The sequence below is a fragment of the Podarcis liolepis genome (assembly GCF_965112155.1).
Source record: "Podarcis liolepis genome assembly, chromosome: 4".
NCBI classification, from domain to species: domain Eukaryota; kingdom Metazoa; phylum Chordata; class Lepidosauria; order Squamata; family Lacertidae; genus Podarcis; species Podarcis liolepis.
In genome coordinates this window covers 62,702,739-62,719,921 of record NC_139558.1, presented here as the reverse complement: position 1 = coordinate 62,719,921, position 17,183 = coordinate 62,702,739, and the positions used below count along the sequence as shown (strand labels likewise).

The 17,183-nt window shown below is 40.1% G+C and overlaps 1 protein-coding gene and 1 long non-coding RNA gene across 5 annotated transcripts in view; both read left to right on the top strand.

Annotated features, from left to right (window-relative positions):
* LOC310704781 (uncharacterized protein) overlaps positions 1-17,183 on the top strand; it is a 240,754-nt gene that overhangs the window by 38,885 nt on the left and 184,686 nt on the right. The window lies entirely within an intron of this gene.
* Positions 112-4,562, top strand: LOC310704799. Of its 3 annotated transcripts, XR_014525016.1 has the most exons (4): positions 112-321; positions 513-569; positions 2,122-2,261; positions 4,371-4,562. It is a non-coding gene; the product is annotated as an uncharacterized lncRNA (long non-coding RNA). The 3 variants fall into 3 exon arrangements; XR_014525015.1 differs by lacking the exon at positions 2,122-2,261; XR_014525017.1 differs by lacking the exon at positions 4,371-4,562 and having other exon boundaries at positions 2,122-3,173.

Sequence of the window (17,183 nt, the reverse complement as noted above, 5' to 3'; positions counted from 1 at the left end):
TTGCGCTACAGTGCCGCATCCAGGTATCCTGTGTGACAGCGCTGCATCTAGGCGTCATACACAACATTGTGACATCACACATGGCATCGTGACATCATGCATGATGTCCAGACAAACATCAAGGTTGATAGCCTCCCCACTAACAAATATTGGGGGCCCCAAGGGGTTTCAGCTCCTAGGAGTGGGTGCTCCTATCCTGCTTCCCACGAAAGTCATGGGAAACCAGATGCTCATGAGACAACAGTCTTCTCTTGTTGCTCCTCCATACCTGGTTCTGAGAAGGTTGCTGCCCTTGAAACCTAGAGCTTGAATGTAACCAATGTGAGTAGTACACTGACATATTCTTCATGACTCAGTTGACAAGCTGCATAAGCTGGAACTTCTGAGTATAACAGATATACAATTACAGAAATCTATACTCAATAGCAAAGACAAGCTGACAGAGTGAGGTTTTTCTTAAACAACAACAACTTAACTAATCTACATATGTTACATCTTTGTATTTTTCATAGCACAGACTATTATCTAAAGTCAGATTCTCAAGGACAAAGAAGCTGTCAGAAAATGAGGTGCTATTTATTTATTATTATTATTTTTATAAGATACCAAGGACTTATTTTTATTGTTCCTATAGACTACCAATTGTGCTGAGAAGCGCATTAACAGAAACAGCTTGTGTCTTCAAAAATAATGATGTTTTCCTTCATATTTTAAGTATTATATATGTTGCTTGGCATATGGGAATAATAATTTGTCAGAATATTTCAGTAAGAATGCGAAAAAGATAATGCTTTATGTTGCTGACTCTTCTTTTAACGATCCTTTGCAGAAGCTTTGACAAAACCTTGGTATAAAATAATTATATCCAACTTGGACATGATTATAGACATTACATTTGGCATAAATTAGAATATAAACAGTTATGCCTGAGCACCCCAAGTCAATTTAGTTTCATCATTCTGCTTTTTAAGAATGGCCAGCCAGATGCCTCCAGGACACCCTTAGCCTTCCCTTGCTTTGCCCTTTAGCTACCCGTATCAATTTCTGATTGTGGCAGTTTCATTTAGTTTTCATTGGCTAATAGCTGTTGGTTGGCTTTCTCCTCTGTTAAATTGTTTACCTCTTTTAAAAAGTGCTATTGATCATCAGCATGTCTTGCGGTTGTGATTTCCATATTTTAATTAAACATTGCATGAGAGAAAACTTTATTTTCATTGTCTTGAATCTACAGGCAATCAAATAATTTGGGTGGCTCTAAGGCTGCAATCCTAACAATGTTAGTACAGAAGTGGGCTTAGGATTGCAGCCCTAGTCAGCATTCTACAAACAGGTGCCCTGGAGTTGTTTTGGATTGAGTTCCAGTGGTCATGTGTGACGTTAACATAGGGGAGTGCTGGAGGTGAAATAGTTAAACAGGTTACCCAATCAGAACCCAGGGGGTGGAGTCAGAGGGAGTATAAAACCAGCTCTGGGAGGGGCGAAGGGAGGAGTTCATTGGGAGTTGGGTGGGAGTTGGGTGGGTGGTTGGAGTGGGAGTGAATTGGGATAGAGTCTGTGAGCAGGTTGAGTTAGTGTAGCGAAATAAGCTGAGTCAGGAACAGTTAGGGGCTAGGAAGACAAATACATATCTGAGAGGTGGTTTAGTGAGTGAGAGCAGGTAGCGGAAGTTATAGGTCTGGATAGGCACCCCATGAATGTAATTGACCAATACAGTTTAGGAAACCACACGATTGTTAAACTGCAATAAATAAACAGAAGATTATGTTCCAATTTAACCCTGACTGGACTCAGTATTGTACCAGGTAGGGCCTGGGTGGTGGCAGTGAGAAATAAAGTGGTGGCACAGGGATCAATAGACGGTGAAACGTCCGGGGACCCTGTATGATCGCCACATCACGGATCATGAAAACTGGAGTCCAAAAAATCTGGAGGGCACCAAGTTGCAGAAAGTAACCGTAAGTTCCAGTATTATAAATCAAAGGAAAATGTTGCACGATCTCTCTACATCATTCATAATTTTATAAACTTCTATCATGTGTCCCTTTAATCTTAGCCCCCCCCCAAAGCCCTCACTAAATCTCCAATTTAGGCCAAGCAAAACCTGTCTCTTTATTCCTGCAGTTTTCTAGTTTTTCACCACACCATCTCAGATATCTCTGTGGTCTTCATCAGAGGCCCTTCTCTGTGCACCAACATGAAGGAGAACGGGCCTTTTCAGTGGTGTCCTCCCATCTGTGGAATGCCGTCTTAGGGAGATGCAGGTGGCACCAACCTTATCAATCTTTTGATGCTACACTAAGACCTTTTTGTTTCGCAGGCCTTTGGTTACTTAATGTTGTATCCTATGGTGGTGCTTATCTTTTAGTAGGGAGGTAGAACTTGTCCTGATTAATATATTGCTGGATGAGCTTTTTTTTGTATTTTTGATTGTTTGTTAATTGTTCTAATTTTTCTGGTTTAAAATTCCTTTTATGTGTTGTATTTTACCATTTTTATTGTATAAAGTGACTGATACATCATCATCATCATCAACAACATTAATTCCTGAAAACTCGTCAGTGCATTTCATTGATCTTTGCTGTATAGGGAAGTGGGAACATTCTTAATAAATAAGAATCTAGTTTGTGCCAGAATTTTTCGTACACTCAGCCACTGTTTTTGCTTCTTATCAGGTTGCACAAAAATTTGGTCATTCAGTGGCAGATATTTTTTGCCGATAGAAAGTAAATAGGATAGACTCAGCAATGAATGATTATAATTGTCTATACCAGTGGAAATGTAATACTGAATTTGTATAAATTTGTATAAATTGAATTTGTCAGATTACCACAGTATCCCTACCTCAAATCCTTTAGCCTTTCCTTGTTGGGAAAGTCTTCCAAGCTAATAATGAACTTTGGTATTAGAAGTCATGGTAAGCGCTTACAAATTAATCCAGTTGCCACAATAAGAGACACTAATTGCTGTAACATGCCACTAGGGACGGGGCAGAAATTGGATTCAGTTTGCACTTAAAGGTGACCATAGCTGATTCATGATTTCCAAAACAATATACAAGCATACCCTTCAAGTTCGCATTCCCATGAATTTTGCACTGCAGTTCTCCTACCAAGTAATGGGTTAAAAAAAAATGTGTATACCCAGATAAAGTGTGCATAAACTTGCATACATATGTGCAATGAATTATATAAGTGAAAATTGCTTTGCAAAAATGTATATATTAGGGGAAATTTACACTAAGATGGCGATGGATTTTCGTGAAAACTTTTTCTGGGAAAAAGACAGTTACAAACTGAGGACTGGATTTAGGATTCGAAAAATGAGAAACTGAGGGAAACGAAAATTGACAATTCGCCTATCCCTAAATGTCCCTGTGGGATTGTCATCATGAAATAGTGCACCACAGTTGCACTATATTTTTCTAGGGTTATCATGAATTAGTTGTCTCTTTATAGCAAAGTGTGTCCTGTTGCTGACCAGGTGTGGGTGGGTATGCACAGCAATCTCCACACTGTCACAAATCTCTAGAGAAGGAAGGAAGCAGTAATAGTGTGGAGGAAAATCCCACAGGAAATTCTGTGCTAAGTTCTTCTACACACTAAAAACTTGCCACGTGGTAACATCACACTGTTCCATGCTTTGTATAGAGACTCCTTTCTTATAGTATGGTTTCTTTTGTGGGTTGTCTAAATCTGTATAAAAAGATAGATATGCTGCAAGTCTGCTGAAATATATGTACCTCATCCGTGCGTATTTGGCAGATACTATGGAACTTGCACTTTTCCAAGTGATACACAATGTAAGTTCTGTGTTTGCGAGGAGTCAGTATATTTGTGTGCCAGCACCTGGGGTTCAGACTCCCTGAATAATGACATTAGACAGGTGCCCTCACTATATTTATGATTCCTGCTGAAAACTTTGTTTTTATTTCAGCCAGTCTGCCCACATATAGTTACCTATATCCTTGCAAAGATTTTACTGGTTTTATATGTGTTTTAATGATCATTATTTGTGTTTTAATGATCAGTATTTTATATATGTTGTTTTTAATAGTTTTGTGGATTTTAGCTGTGTTTGATCTACAATTTTATTATGTACCCTGCTTAGATAGCTCTTTGATAAAGCAGTTTTTATAACTTCCTTAAAAAAAATTTTTAGGAGAGAGTTATATAAAGGAGTGAAAAGCTATTGTGGAAGCCTCTTACTTCTTTGACAATGCATTTGCATTATTCTCTGTTTCAAAGGCCAGTTTAATACTGGTATGTTCCCCCTGCATTCTTCCTGGAAGTCTACTGCAGGAAGTCTAGTAGAAATTTATGACATCTCTGCAGCTTGGAGGACTGAACTGCAATATTTACGTTTCCTTACAGATTCTTTTATTGGTCACCACTGGTCAACGCTCGAGTTGAAGTGAACCACAAATTCTATGTTCTGGCAGCAGTACAATTCCCAGGTGCTCATAATGCTATTTCCCACTTTGTGAGCTCTTGACTGGAGTCTTAACTGCATCTCTTTGTTACTGTCTCCCCCTATGAAATAAAAGCTCTGTGAAAAACAGCAAAGTGGTCCCTTGTCAACAATACCCTTTATTAAAACCAGTGCAATCTTTCCCAAAACATTCCTTGTTATTTTATTATTTATCTATTTAAAGATCTATTTAGAGGAGTGTTTACTTAAATATAATATCTATTTTAATTATATAACGGTGGACTCTTTGCAATCTTTCTCCTTTCTGGTAAAGCAATAATGGCTGTATTTTTCACAATGAATCTTTTAATGATTGTCCTCACTTCAAATAAACCTAATATCTGTTTGAGTAATATCTGTTTCTTGCTCCAAAGGCATGAAATTAAATGATACCATTCACCTCATTTTGAAATTGTAGTTCATTCAATACACTCCAGATGGCACACACTGATGATAAAATTATGCATATGCTGTTTTGAGGGATTGGCTATGCAAACAAAAGAACTTTGTTTTCTGAGGCTTTAGAAATCACCTTCACAAATTTCTCTATTACCTGCCCCCCCACCAAAAAGGGGGGGCAGCTTGGCCACTGTTGATTCATTAAAATTTCTGATTTACCACTCTAAGTACAAGCTTAAATTTGCAATATCGAAAAAGGGACACAAGTTCACATGCTTAATCTATTAAACACGGAAGTCTAACATCCAAAATAAACAGCATCACTACAACCCAGTCCACCAATCCAGAAAGTCTCATTTGAACATTATGCAAATATATTTATTAATTATAGATATCATTAAGCACATTAATTATTTTTTTAAGCCAGCGGTTCCTTGTCTACTCCTGGCAGGTACCACAACAAAGTTAAGGAAAGATCATACCTGACGACTTGATTGTGCTAGGAAGAAATGTAATTCCTCTCTCATCTGTTCTGCTTTATTTCCTGAGAACGTAGCAAAAGGTGTCTCAGGTTGTTGAGCTGTACTGCTCCATTTTCTGATGTTTCAGCAGCAGAGGAAAGGCCAAAGCTCAATATAAAGATCAAGTGCTTTGCATGTAGAAGTTTCCAAGTTCAGTCCCCGGCATCTTCAGTGAAGTGCTCAGCTAGCAGGTAATGGAAATAACCTCTGCCAGAGACTCTGGAGACCTTCTGCCAGTCAGAGGAGATAAGTGTGGGTTAGATGCAGCAATGCCCTGACTCAGTATAAGACAACTTCGTATGTCCATATATAACAGTGCATGGCTCTGCATCTGTTTCTCAATTCATGTGAAAGTATAAGTTTATGGTTTGAAAGTAGAGTTACTTGCTTCTCTCCAAGTCTTGAATACTTAATAGTTATGCACTAGAAAAAAAGAAAAAAGAAAGTTGTAGAGTTTAGAGAACTGGAATATTATATTGAGAAATGGCATGATTGTGGGCTGGATTCAACCATTGAGTCCTGCTAATGGAAGCCAGCACAAGCTCTTCTGCTAACACAACAGGTCTTTTTGTTGCTTCTATACCCCTTGCATGTCCCACATCCCCCAAATTGGCTCATGGGGGTCAGTGGACACCCCCTCCCCCGATCAGTGCAGCAGGGAAGGGGAGGATAATTCCATAGAAATTCTTGTGCTGGTGGGATGATTTACTTAACAGTATGGAGAATTGCTCCCTGCGTTTCCAAGTAAACATAAGTGGGTGTGAGTGTGAGTAAAGTTCATGCAGTATTATGCTGGTGACACCTTGCCCCAAATTTCCTAATGCCTTCTCTCAGCACCTTCACATAGATATGAATAAAATTCATACAGATATGGAATAAAATTGGGGACACATCATACTCTGTCGTACTCTACAGTTCCATTGCTAGAGGACTGAGGCAAAGCTACCTAGTTCTCTCCTCTGAAACCAACCCTGAACAGGAGCTAAACCACCATAAAATGGTGCCCCACAGGATACTGTGATCAATGGTTAGAAAAGCCTCTGAGATATCCTGGAGAAGCAACAAGGTCACATTCCCTTTGTAGTTATCCACTAGATTCTGCCCCAAACTTGCAGGCTGCAATGGGTCAATTTAGGCTAGGAAAGATCCCCTGAAAAGAATGACATTTTGAAGATGATAGCACTTGGTAACCTGAGTGACAGTTTTTCTAGAACAAATAAGGTGGAACGGTCTATAATATTTGGGAATTGAAGTGCTCAATCCATTGAGGATTCAGTTTTCTGCCTAAGGTAATAAGTTCAAAGGTATGTGGTGAGCAAGAGAGGATCTTTTGTGCATATATCCAGTGGAGAGTCCTAATTTTTATGTAATGCTAATTTGTCTGAGTGGTAGCAGCACCTCAGGCATGGTATTTGCTCTGTCTGGGCTCTAAGCCAGCCAAATTAGGATGTTTCTTGGGTGGTCTGAGTAGGTCAGCTGGGGCAGAAGAGGTCTGCATTTTCTGGAATTCTCATGTTGACGTGTATAACAAGCAAGAGGTTTCCTTATTATGAATGAATGTGGTTGGAGGTGATCAATTACATGCTAACGCTTTTTTGCATTATATACTTAGGCACACTGCATTCCTTCCTGGGCAAACTGGACATAGTGGCATACTTAAAATGACAGCAAGGCTCAATAGCAGGAATTTATGGCGTTGTGTTTTTGGTACTAGCTAAAGACTTTGTTTGCCCAAGCATTTGTTGGTAATAATACCAGCCTTGTAGTATTTATTCTCTGGCTTACTGTGGAAGTAGATTCAGGCAGGTAGCCGTGTTGGTCTGGCACATTCAAAATATATAAAAACATTTTTAAAAAATGTCCAGTAGCACCTTAAAGGTAAAGGTAAAGGTACCCCTGCCCGTACGAGTCAGTCGTGTCCGACTCTAGGGTTGTGCGCCCATCTCACTTAAGAGGCCGGGGGCCAGCGCTGTCCGGAGACACTTCCGGGTCACGTGGCCAGTGTGACAAGCTGCATCTGGTGAGCCAGCACAACACACGGAAACGCCGTTTACCTTCCCGCCAGTAAGCGGTCCCTATTTATCTACTTGCACCCAGGGGTGCTTTCGAACTGCTAGGTTGGCAAGCGCTGGGACCGACCAACGGGAGCGCACCCTGCCGCGGGGATTCGAACTGCCGACCTTTCGATTGGCAAGTCCTAGGCACTGAGGCTTTTACCTTAGAGAACAACTAAGTTTGTTCTCGATATAAGCTTCCGTGTGCACGCACACTTCTTCAGATACACTGAAACAGAAGTTATATAAGGGTCTGATGACTTCTGTTTCAGTGTATCTGAAGAAGTGTGCATGCACACAAAAACTTATACCAAGAACAAACTTAGTTTCGTCTCTGAGGTGCTACTGGATCGACTGTGAAAGTAGATGTATTCATTGTTTTTAATGTATTGATTTTATGGAGATTGTATCTATAGGGTTGTGAACCACCCTAGATTTTTCAACTAAAGGGTGGGATATATATATAAAGACTCTCAAAAAATAATAAATAAGACTACATTTTATACTATCAGGGGCTGGTGGGACTTGCTAGTACAAAACATCTGGAAGGACCAGTTTGGCAAAGTTTGGTCCATCTCTTCTATCAAGAAGCATATGCCGTACTTGATATTTGAAGAATATATGTGTGCAGATTTGTGTGTGTGTGCATCACACATCTTACTACTTCTAAAATGCAAGTGCACAGTATTTTCAACTTGCACTTACAGAGTTCTTTAAACCTGCTGTGCTTTATCTGTAATGCTCTCAGACCCAGCACCTCAGTCCTAAGCACATTGAGCTGACAAAGTCCAATTGATTTCAGTGGAACCTACATCCAAGTCAGTGTGCTTAGGATTGCAGCCTCAGTCATGCAAAATCCTGATAGCATTTTCTGGGACTTCAGAGCTACAGGATTATACTGTGTAGTCCAAATGAAATGCTGAAGGGTAGGAAGATGAGTGTCAGTGTTGGTTTCATGGTGAATAATGTTCCCGGAACATGAAACAAAATATCTCTGGGGCTCCTTCAATAGTAAAATCATTACTGCTGCCTTTAAAGAGTGACAAATTAATGTCTCCACTAACAAAAAGATTACCTCCTGTCCCCATGGCAACGACTCCTCCAAAGTACGGAAGCCTCAAGACAAATGGTAGTCCATTTAGCACAGGAAACGCACATGTTCCAAATGGAGCTAGCAGGGGTTCTTCACCTACAACCGCCATTGCAATCCGCTGTATTTATTTTAGGTAGCTAGTTTTACCGACTCAGGAATTCCAATGAAATGCTCTTTTGTAAATGTACCGGTCTAGTTAAGAACTGCATTGTGCGAAGGGTGGAAAAGGTTTACTTTCTTGTAGTTTCACACATTGATTCTGATGAACATTTCATGCAAAAAGAGTTTCTGAAGTAGAACATTTCAGAATTCATGAATAGTAATTGAGCCCTTTAGTTCTGCACTAAACTTAAATCCATTATTCTCCATTTAAAGCAGACACATCATGTTGCTCTACAGAACACTGCTCTGTCACTTCAATGCTTCAATTTCCCCCCTTCTTCTTCTTTTAGTGAGCTGGGCTAGAATATTAAGCATTCTTTGCTCTCAATATTCTTGCTGTGCTTGGCACGTTTGGATTCTATTTGAAATAGGCAAATAGCAATCATGTTGTTCATAAAGAATGGCTTGTATGTGTGCATATACCTTGCTTTTGGGGGTAAGGGCACACTATATGCCACATCTCAAATCTCCAGAAAGCAGCTTGCTTCAGCTCTGTGCTGGATGTGTGCATTAAAATGTAAAACATAATAAAAGTCACTGTCAGATTTCTGCCTTCCCAACCAAACAAATGGGCTTACTTTAGTGTCTGAGGCATATAGAATTTATCTGTCAGAAGGTAATTTAAAATGTCATGTAAAAACAAAGCCTAAAAGGAAGATTAACATTTTTAAAGGACGCATTTAATATTTATCATTTGGCTTTAGTGTTTGATTAAATGTAGCTATTATTGCCCTTCATTCATTGCAGACTGCAGCAGCCCTAAGCCCCTGACAACCTAGGAAGGGTACACTTCATGAACTAAGATAGCTGCTTTCTAATGCAATTCCTGATGCTAAAGATGTCTCACTGCCTGGGTTTAAATCATGCTAAGATTTCTTTTTTACATTTCCACACTAGAAGGGTTTTATGTTTATCTTGACCAACAAATCATGGAGGTGCTTAAGTGAATTATCAAGGTTTGAAAACCACTGTGGTCAACAGAGTGTTATACATAACAAAAATCTAGAGATTCCGGATCCCATTTTTTCCCTGTTAGTCACAGTCGCTTCACATTTCAAAATCCATTTACAAAGGCTACCAGCAGGAATCAAACTGGACAGTCGTTTTCAAAGTGATATTCTCAGCTTTTCATATCTCCTGTACAGAGTTGTCTTAAGCAAAACACTGCAAGGTGAGTAGATATTGCAAGCATTTCAAGAATGAGTTTTCAAAGAAAACCAAAGAAAGCTAAAGGAACAGGCTGTTGACACTCTGTTCGAGCCAGCAAAGTGCAGAAGCTATCAGGCTCATACAATGGAGTTTTCCCAGCAACCTGCCTGCTCTTTAGTATATGTGTTGTGAACACCTGAAAATGAAGTATGGGAGCCCCTGTGACAGCTTGGGATGGGCGCAGCAACAGGAGGGGAGGACCTGGTCAAGTTAGAATTCCTGGTGGAATTTTGCTCACCTTGAATGAGCAAAAATACCCTTTTACTACAGCCATGTATCTTCCATGCCTTGGGCAAAAAACAGCAGGGAGTAAGAGTTTGACTACAACCCAGCCCCAGAATTGCTGGTGAACCTGTTTCATTACAAAATGTAGAATTCCATTTCCTATATAACATGTATCGTCCATCATAAAAAGACGAATTGAGAGAATAATGTTGACATGAAACCTTTATTTGTTGTGGGCTGGAGATATTAGAACGTTATTGGATGCCAGTTAACATCATGTCCCTGGGATCTGACTCCCTGTCTTCAGAGGACTAGATTGGGGATTTGGAGAAAATATGCTAATGGGGAAGTATTTGCCCTCAAAGCTGGACTAAGATCTCCCCATTTACTCAGAAGCTCCAGAAAAAGAGAATCTCATTTTGCCAGCAGCTCTCCATTCTGAAAAATTAGTGTTGCTCTCCTCAGGCTCCATTCCAGAAGACCCAGCTGAGCTATGGTCAGAGTTAATGGCTAATGAAACAGGCTGGGACACATTAACTGAAGATGATTTCTCACTGGAAGTAGACCTTATCACCCAGATGGAGCTTTCTAAGTATGTCTAAGATAAGGGAGGCAGCCACTAGGAATATGAGTTCTTTTGGCCTTTGGTTAGATCTTGAACGTGCAGAAGAATTGTCTCATATGCTCTTAGCTGTTACACCTTCAGTTTTCTCCCTTCTCTTCTTTGAGAGATGGATCTTGGAAGTGTATTGGATAATCTGCAGTGAGGAAAAACTATGGTTTACTGCCCCTTTTATATACATGCAATATCCAATAAAACTTCTTAAAAATAGTCTATTGACAGTTCTTGACGCCAGTTCATTTTGCACATATAATTAGAGTCTGTTCCCCTATGTGGAGGGGATGAAACAAAAGAGGTACCTGTTGTCATGTACAAATTTGGGGAAGAGCTAATAATGTGAATTTCTGAAATAACAGCTGTACCAGTGACTTTAAACCCCAAACTGCATATTTTATCAATTTTGTATGAGTCAAATAGAGACTTAATATATAAACCATTAATCTTTTTTTTTATTAGCTGCTCATTTACCTATATGAAAGGGCTGGAAGGAGTACTCAAGTTTTTCTTTAAATGTTTGGTTCAATAAAGTAAGCTTTCTTCTAATTTCTGACGAAATGCCATAAATGAAGGGTATATGTTCAAAAAAATCAGATAAGTAATCCCATAGCTTTCAAAATCCAGACCCCTACAGTTGAAATAATTACAAAATGAAAATAAATACATTACTGATATAGTAAAATGGCTAGAGTAACAAAGACATTTAGAAGGCCAAGCATAGTAGTTTACGAAACTATTTAGTATGCAAACCATGGTTATTAATGGCAGTTCACAAACCACAGTAGGCAATGCTTTGAGAATGTAAAATTACAGCTTGTATTAAAATGAATGCTAAATCTGGATCTCGGAACTGAAGTGAATAGTTTCCACACAATATTTGAATAGATGTTTAACTAGAATAACATGATTTGGGGAGCATTTGCATGTCTCAAAAAGCTGAAACTGGACCTTATAGTCTGGATTTTCTTCTCTGCAGAGGTCAAATCAGTGCCTGTTTGAAAAATTCATGATCCAGAAAAGGTAATTTTTAATGAATATTTATGATATGTCTTTTCTTATCAGAGCTGTGCAAGTTTCCTGATGCTTCCCACAAAGGTTGCTTTCTGGGTTTTTCTTTTTTCTTTTCAAGAAAAGAAGCATGTGAATTGAAACCAGCAATATCTCCATTTTAGTTCACCTTGGCCCTAGTTCCTCACAATTATTATTAAGCTGCATGGGCTGCAGAGTAAGCTTTCTGAATTTTACTCATTGAATTACTGAAAGTCAAAGAAAGATTTCAGAATCAGAGCCCAGGCCTTATGCTGTGATTCCAAATGCTCAGGGAACGAGGGATTTAAATTGCTATGCTACATTCACCCATTTCCATCCTCTAGCAATCTCTCTTAGTTGCTTAGACAAGGACCACTGAGTGTGACCACTGAGTTATAAAAACTATAACATTAAGGAAGAAAATCATCTGTGGTGGGTGTACCATTTGAAGCTGCCATCAGTCCCAACACCAGTCTTCATAAGCAGCTATATCAGCGGTGCTGTTTAGCTGACTGCAACCTCTGGGAGCTTGTGACCAGCATTTGTAAATGGGGGTTTGTGAGGACATTTTGAGGGGGAAGCTTGGAGTGCTGTTTCACAGTGTACATAGGGCCAAGAGACATAAACAGTGAGGGAGCTGCTTATTTCAACACTTAGTCCATGTTTGTCTTCCTGCCTGAGAATGTGCAAAACTAGACTTGCAGCAAGTGTGAGCTGGTTGCCTTGCTGGAAAAGAAGGTACAGTGACTTGAGGCCCACCTATTCACACTTCAAGCTATTGAGCAAGATGAGGGATTTCTTGACTAAGCAGAGTGGACTGTCCTGGAACAGTGACACAGCTGGGCTGCCCCTAGGGAGGAGGAAGCTCTTCCATTGCAGGAGATGAACCCCTGGATGAACATGACACACAGACACTGATTATGGGCCAGAGGAGCAAGGGCAGCAGTTACAGAACTCAGAGTACATCAAGGAGGCTATGGAAGGTACAGTGTACAGAATGATTCCTACTGCTTCCCGGAAGAAGAGACATGTGCTGGTGGTAGGTGACACTCTACCGAGGCAGATAGAGGCAGCAGGATATTTGAAGTCGTACCTCGCCTGTTTTGTGAACAATGAAACGAGAAACAGGTTTTGGGGACACACACACACACACACACACACACAGAGAGAGAGAGAGAGAGAGAGAGAATAACTGCCTTTAAGAATTAAAATATAGACATAAATGACTTTTTAGCATTTACTCACAAAGAGAATATATATTAAAATACACACTGGACTATGGTTGAACACTCAATTAAAATGACTACTAGCCCTGGGTCTTTGCCAATTAATGTGTGCTGTGTCTTGGGCCTCTTTCCACAGATTTGAAGCCTTTCCTCGACAACCCCAGTGGAGTTGATGGGGGAAAGATCTTTAACAATGTTCAAAAAACTATAATGCACTGCATCCCTATCAAATGAATCTTTGTTTTATAGCTAATCAAGCCCCAGCCCTATCAAGAATCCTTTGGGATTTCATTCTTAACTACTGTAAATTAGTTTCTCCTTTAATTGATAGCAAGAATGACTAGTCCTATTTAGCAAATCATTGCCTGAATGATGAAGCATGGGCTCCAGTGTGCACTAGTTCAATTTCCGCTGTCTATCCTGTTAACCTGCAATGGTACTTTCATGCACATCCTGCAGCTCAGCTTCTGCTGACTGGGCTCTCCAGATACCATTCTGTAGACTCAAATGAAACATAACCCCAATTTTGAGTGAACCATTCTCGACTACGGCAAACTGTTTCCAGAGTGGAAACAATTTCATAATCAGGACGTTGACAATTTGGGTTGGTTTGATTTGATGTAGATAAGCAGCACAGCAGGGGGTTGACTGCCTGTTTTGCTAAAAGATTTTTTTCAAAGTTGCTTTCCTCCTCCTCAAGGTTTTGCACACCCTAGGATATTTGGCTGCTTGTCCATCTTTGCCCATTTTGTTTTTTGAAGCAAGAAAGAAATTGGCACATAAAGAAATAAATACCAAGTCTGTCTCTAAAATGAAAAGGTCATCTGAATTATTGTGGGAGAAGAGTGACATAGCATAGTGTGTGCAATACCTTTAATGATGGATGCTTAGAGCACCTTTCACCAACTTGGTTGGTGCGCCTGCTGTGACCTTTCATGGACAAAATGGCCTTGACACTGTCACAGCTCAGAGGACTATTTGGGGCTTTATGTGGTGCTGACACCACCAACTTACTTACTTTTGTGGGTACCTGCTGTGGATGGATCAGTACACCCACATTTTTTCCTATGCCTTTGTAATGTACAGGATAGAATAATTCAATGCATGTGTAGATATGGCTATGAAAAGGGTTCAGAATTTCAGCTGATTCAGAAAACAGCGTCCCAGTTACTAAATGCTTTTAAAATTTTCCCGGGTTTTGTATGCGTGTAAGATCTTTGTTGACCTCTAATTCCTTTCTGGGCACAATTCATAGTGATGATCTTGAACCATACAGGACATGCAGCCAACTTATCTGAAGGGCTGTCTTCTTCAATACAAACATGAGGTGTCCCCACTTTGAGAAGTTAGGTAGCTACAATGATCTTACCTGCCTGTGACACCACCATTATGGAACACCCTCCCTAGACAAACGACATTATTGTCCTTCAAATGCCAAGTGAAGAATACTTTAGTCCTGAAAAAGGTATCAGATTTATTGATCTTTATTATATATTATGTTGCTAGTTCTTGTTTTTGTTTTTCACAACTTCCCAACTGGAGAAATGTACAGATCTCACAAGGCGAGGGGGCATAAAGGAGAGAAGTAAGAAGCAAAGAGGTGGAGGTTTGATGGACATATCTAACTTTCAATCATAGTTAATTCTTTCTCCAGAGTACTCCAATCACAGTGATTTGAGGAATAAACAGAGTTGTTCTTCACATATTGTGCCATTCTCCCCTGAGGGTGTAAGCAGCAGAGTTAGACTATTGGAATTTTTCTTTTTCCTGACAAACAATTAAAAATCATAGCGCTCTCTCTTTCTTTTTCATGGAGAATATGTCCAAGAAGGGGGAGAGGCCTTGAAAAACCCCCACAATGGTGACTTCTCTAGTTTTTAAACTGAAGGTAAACTTACCATGCATGGTAGCCTCTGAACTTGTTTGCCTGAACTTTGGCAAGTTTCTTAGCCAGGGAAACCTCTCTCATGTCTCCAGTTTTTAGATTGATTGCCCACAAAAAAACTAGAGAATGTGAGTTTTCTTTTCCACCCCAAGAGGTAAAGCCTGCCCTTGTAGGAAAACTTCACTTATATAAACTTTAGCTAGCTTGATGAGGCAGCCATGCCCACAATTTGTATCCAATTGTGGCAGAAAATAAAAAAGTTAAAACTTTCAAAGAAATTTGCACAAAAACACTGGCAAGCTTAATCCACTTTGGAAGAGAGGGTATCCTTTTGTGGGAATGTTGAGGTTGGCAGGAGAGGATATATTGATTATTAATATCCTTCCTAACTTGCACTAGCAAGTTTCTTTACTTAGCAGAGTGCATTCCTCTTCTTACATGGCAGAAAGCTGTTTGCAAACTTGTGTGGGTTTCTTAAGACAATAAACAATTCGATCTGACTTGCCCAGATTGAGATATGTTCTAATACTCCTGGTAAGACCCCTTTGAATCCCTCCTAAAAGAATAAAGACATCACAGTCTTATTCATAAGTAACAAAAAGTAGTTTTACTCACACTCAGGCAGAGCACAGTGTGATTCCTGAAGGCAGGCTTTAGGCTTAAAATTACAAACATGTACAAACAGGTTTACTCCATATGGGAGATAACCTGGGGGAGACTGTTGGTTAGCAGCCATCAGTCCAGTCCAGGTCATGCAGGAAGCAGGCAGGGCAAACAGAAGATGTGAATTACATCCCACCCCTTTGACTACAAGAGTCATCTGTTTATGTAGAAAGCGGGGGGGGGGAGCTATGTGTGTTTTTAGATTCCCCATTATAGTCAAAGGGGACAAAGCAGATCAGATTCATACCCAAATAAATGTATTAAATGGGACAGAACTGAGCTTATCTAAAACAGATTGGTTGCTTTCAAATGCTATAGATAAAGATGCTAGGCAAATATTATGGTTGCTGCACATGCCTCTGTCCAGCAGCTAATAGACTTCAAGGAAATTTTGTTAGTGATTATCTGTATAAAGCTTAGTAACCACACCATAGCATTCTGGTTATAATAGTATCATTTTTATACCTGTCCGCTGGATGCTGACTCCACAGAAGCTTTCAAGCCCAACACCCTCAAGGTAGATCTCATCCTTTCATAGTCCCCATTCTCATTATAACCACTGCTGTCAGCTGGTGAGCAAACATGTAGGAGCAGGTACTTGCTGGCGTTGTTACTTAATTACTCTCTCCTTCTGAGCTGCAGGATGGATAAGTGACCAGATGGAAGAATAAGATAGCCAGAGACGGATTTAGGGCAGCATGACTGGTTCCCCTGTTTGTAATATATTAGCAGACGGGCAATGGTAGGATTTGAGGTTGCAATCTAGTAGTAGGGCTTGGTCAACACAGGATGGAACTAAGAACACAACAACTGCCCTTTAATAAATGCTTGCTTATCTGCATTGCAGCTAGAATGGGAACAGTTCTATGAGATAACTCATTGTGCTGCATACCTGCCCCTGTGTCTTTATGCATGGATACATGTGTGCCTTCCCACACCAGTACAGTGGAACCTCTACTTACGGACATAATCAGTTCTGGAGGTCCGTCCATAAGTCGATCTGGGTTGCTGGTAGAAGTGCCGTTGTGCGCAGGTGCATTTGGCGGCAGCCCGCTTCTGTGCATGTGCAGACAGCGGCAGCCACTTCTGCACATGCACAAACAGCAGAAGCTGCTTCTGCGTGAATCATGGCAAACCCAATATTTACTTCCGGGTTTGCCGAGGTTGCAACTTGGATCGGGCCCAAGAAGAGGCGGTCGTAAGTAGAGCTTCTACTGTATCTTTCCCTATAAATGAATGAAGATACAGTTGTGTGTGTAACTGTTTTATTTCCATTATGTTCCAAAATAATGTAGATCGTGTAGCACCACAGAATCATTTTCTTGCCTTCTAACTTTCCAGTTCCATGAAAACTTTGTGTAAGTGATAAAACACCACATCAAAATTTGAGCCTGAGTTGCAAAATTATTTGGGGTGATTTTCATGACAGTTCTAATAATGAGTTGTTGTCTCCTATGAGCATGAACATTTTCTGCAGAATGTATTAGACAGCTTCCTAATAAGCAACAACTCCCATCCCTTCTACTTAGTCTGGGTTCTGGAGGGAGCTACATCCCTACCATAAACTACTGCTGACATTTTGTCCTAGGGCAGAACTCTGTTTGATGGAAAGGGATGCTTGTTTTCTTCTG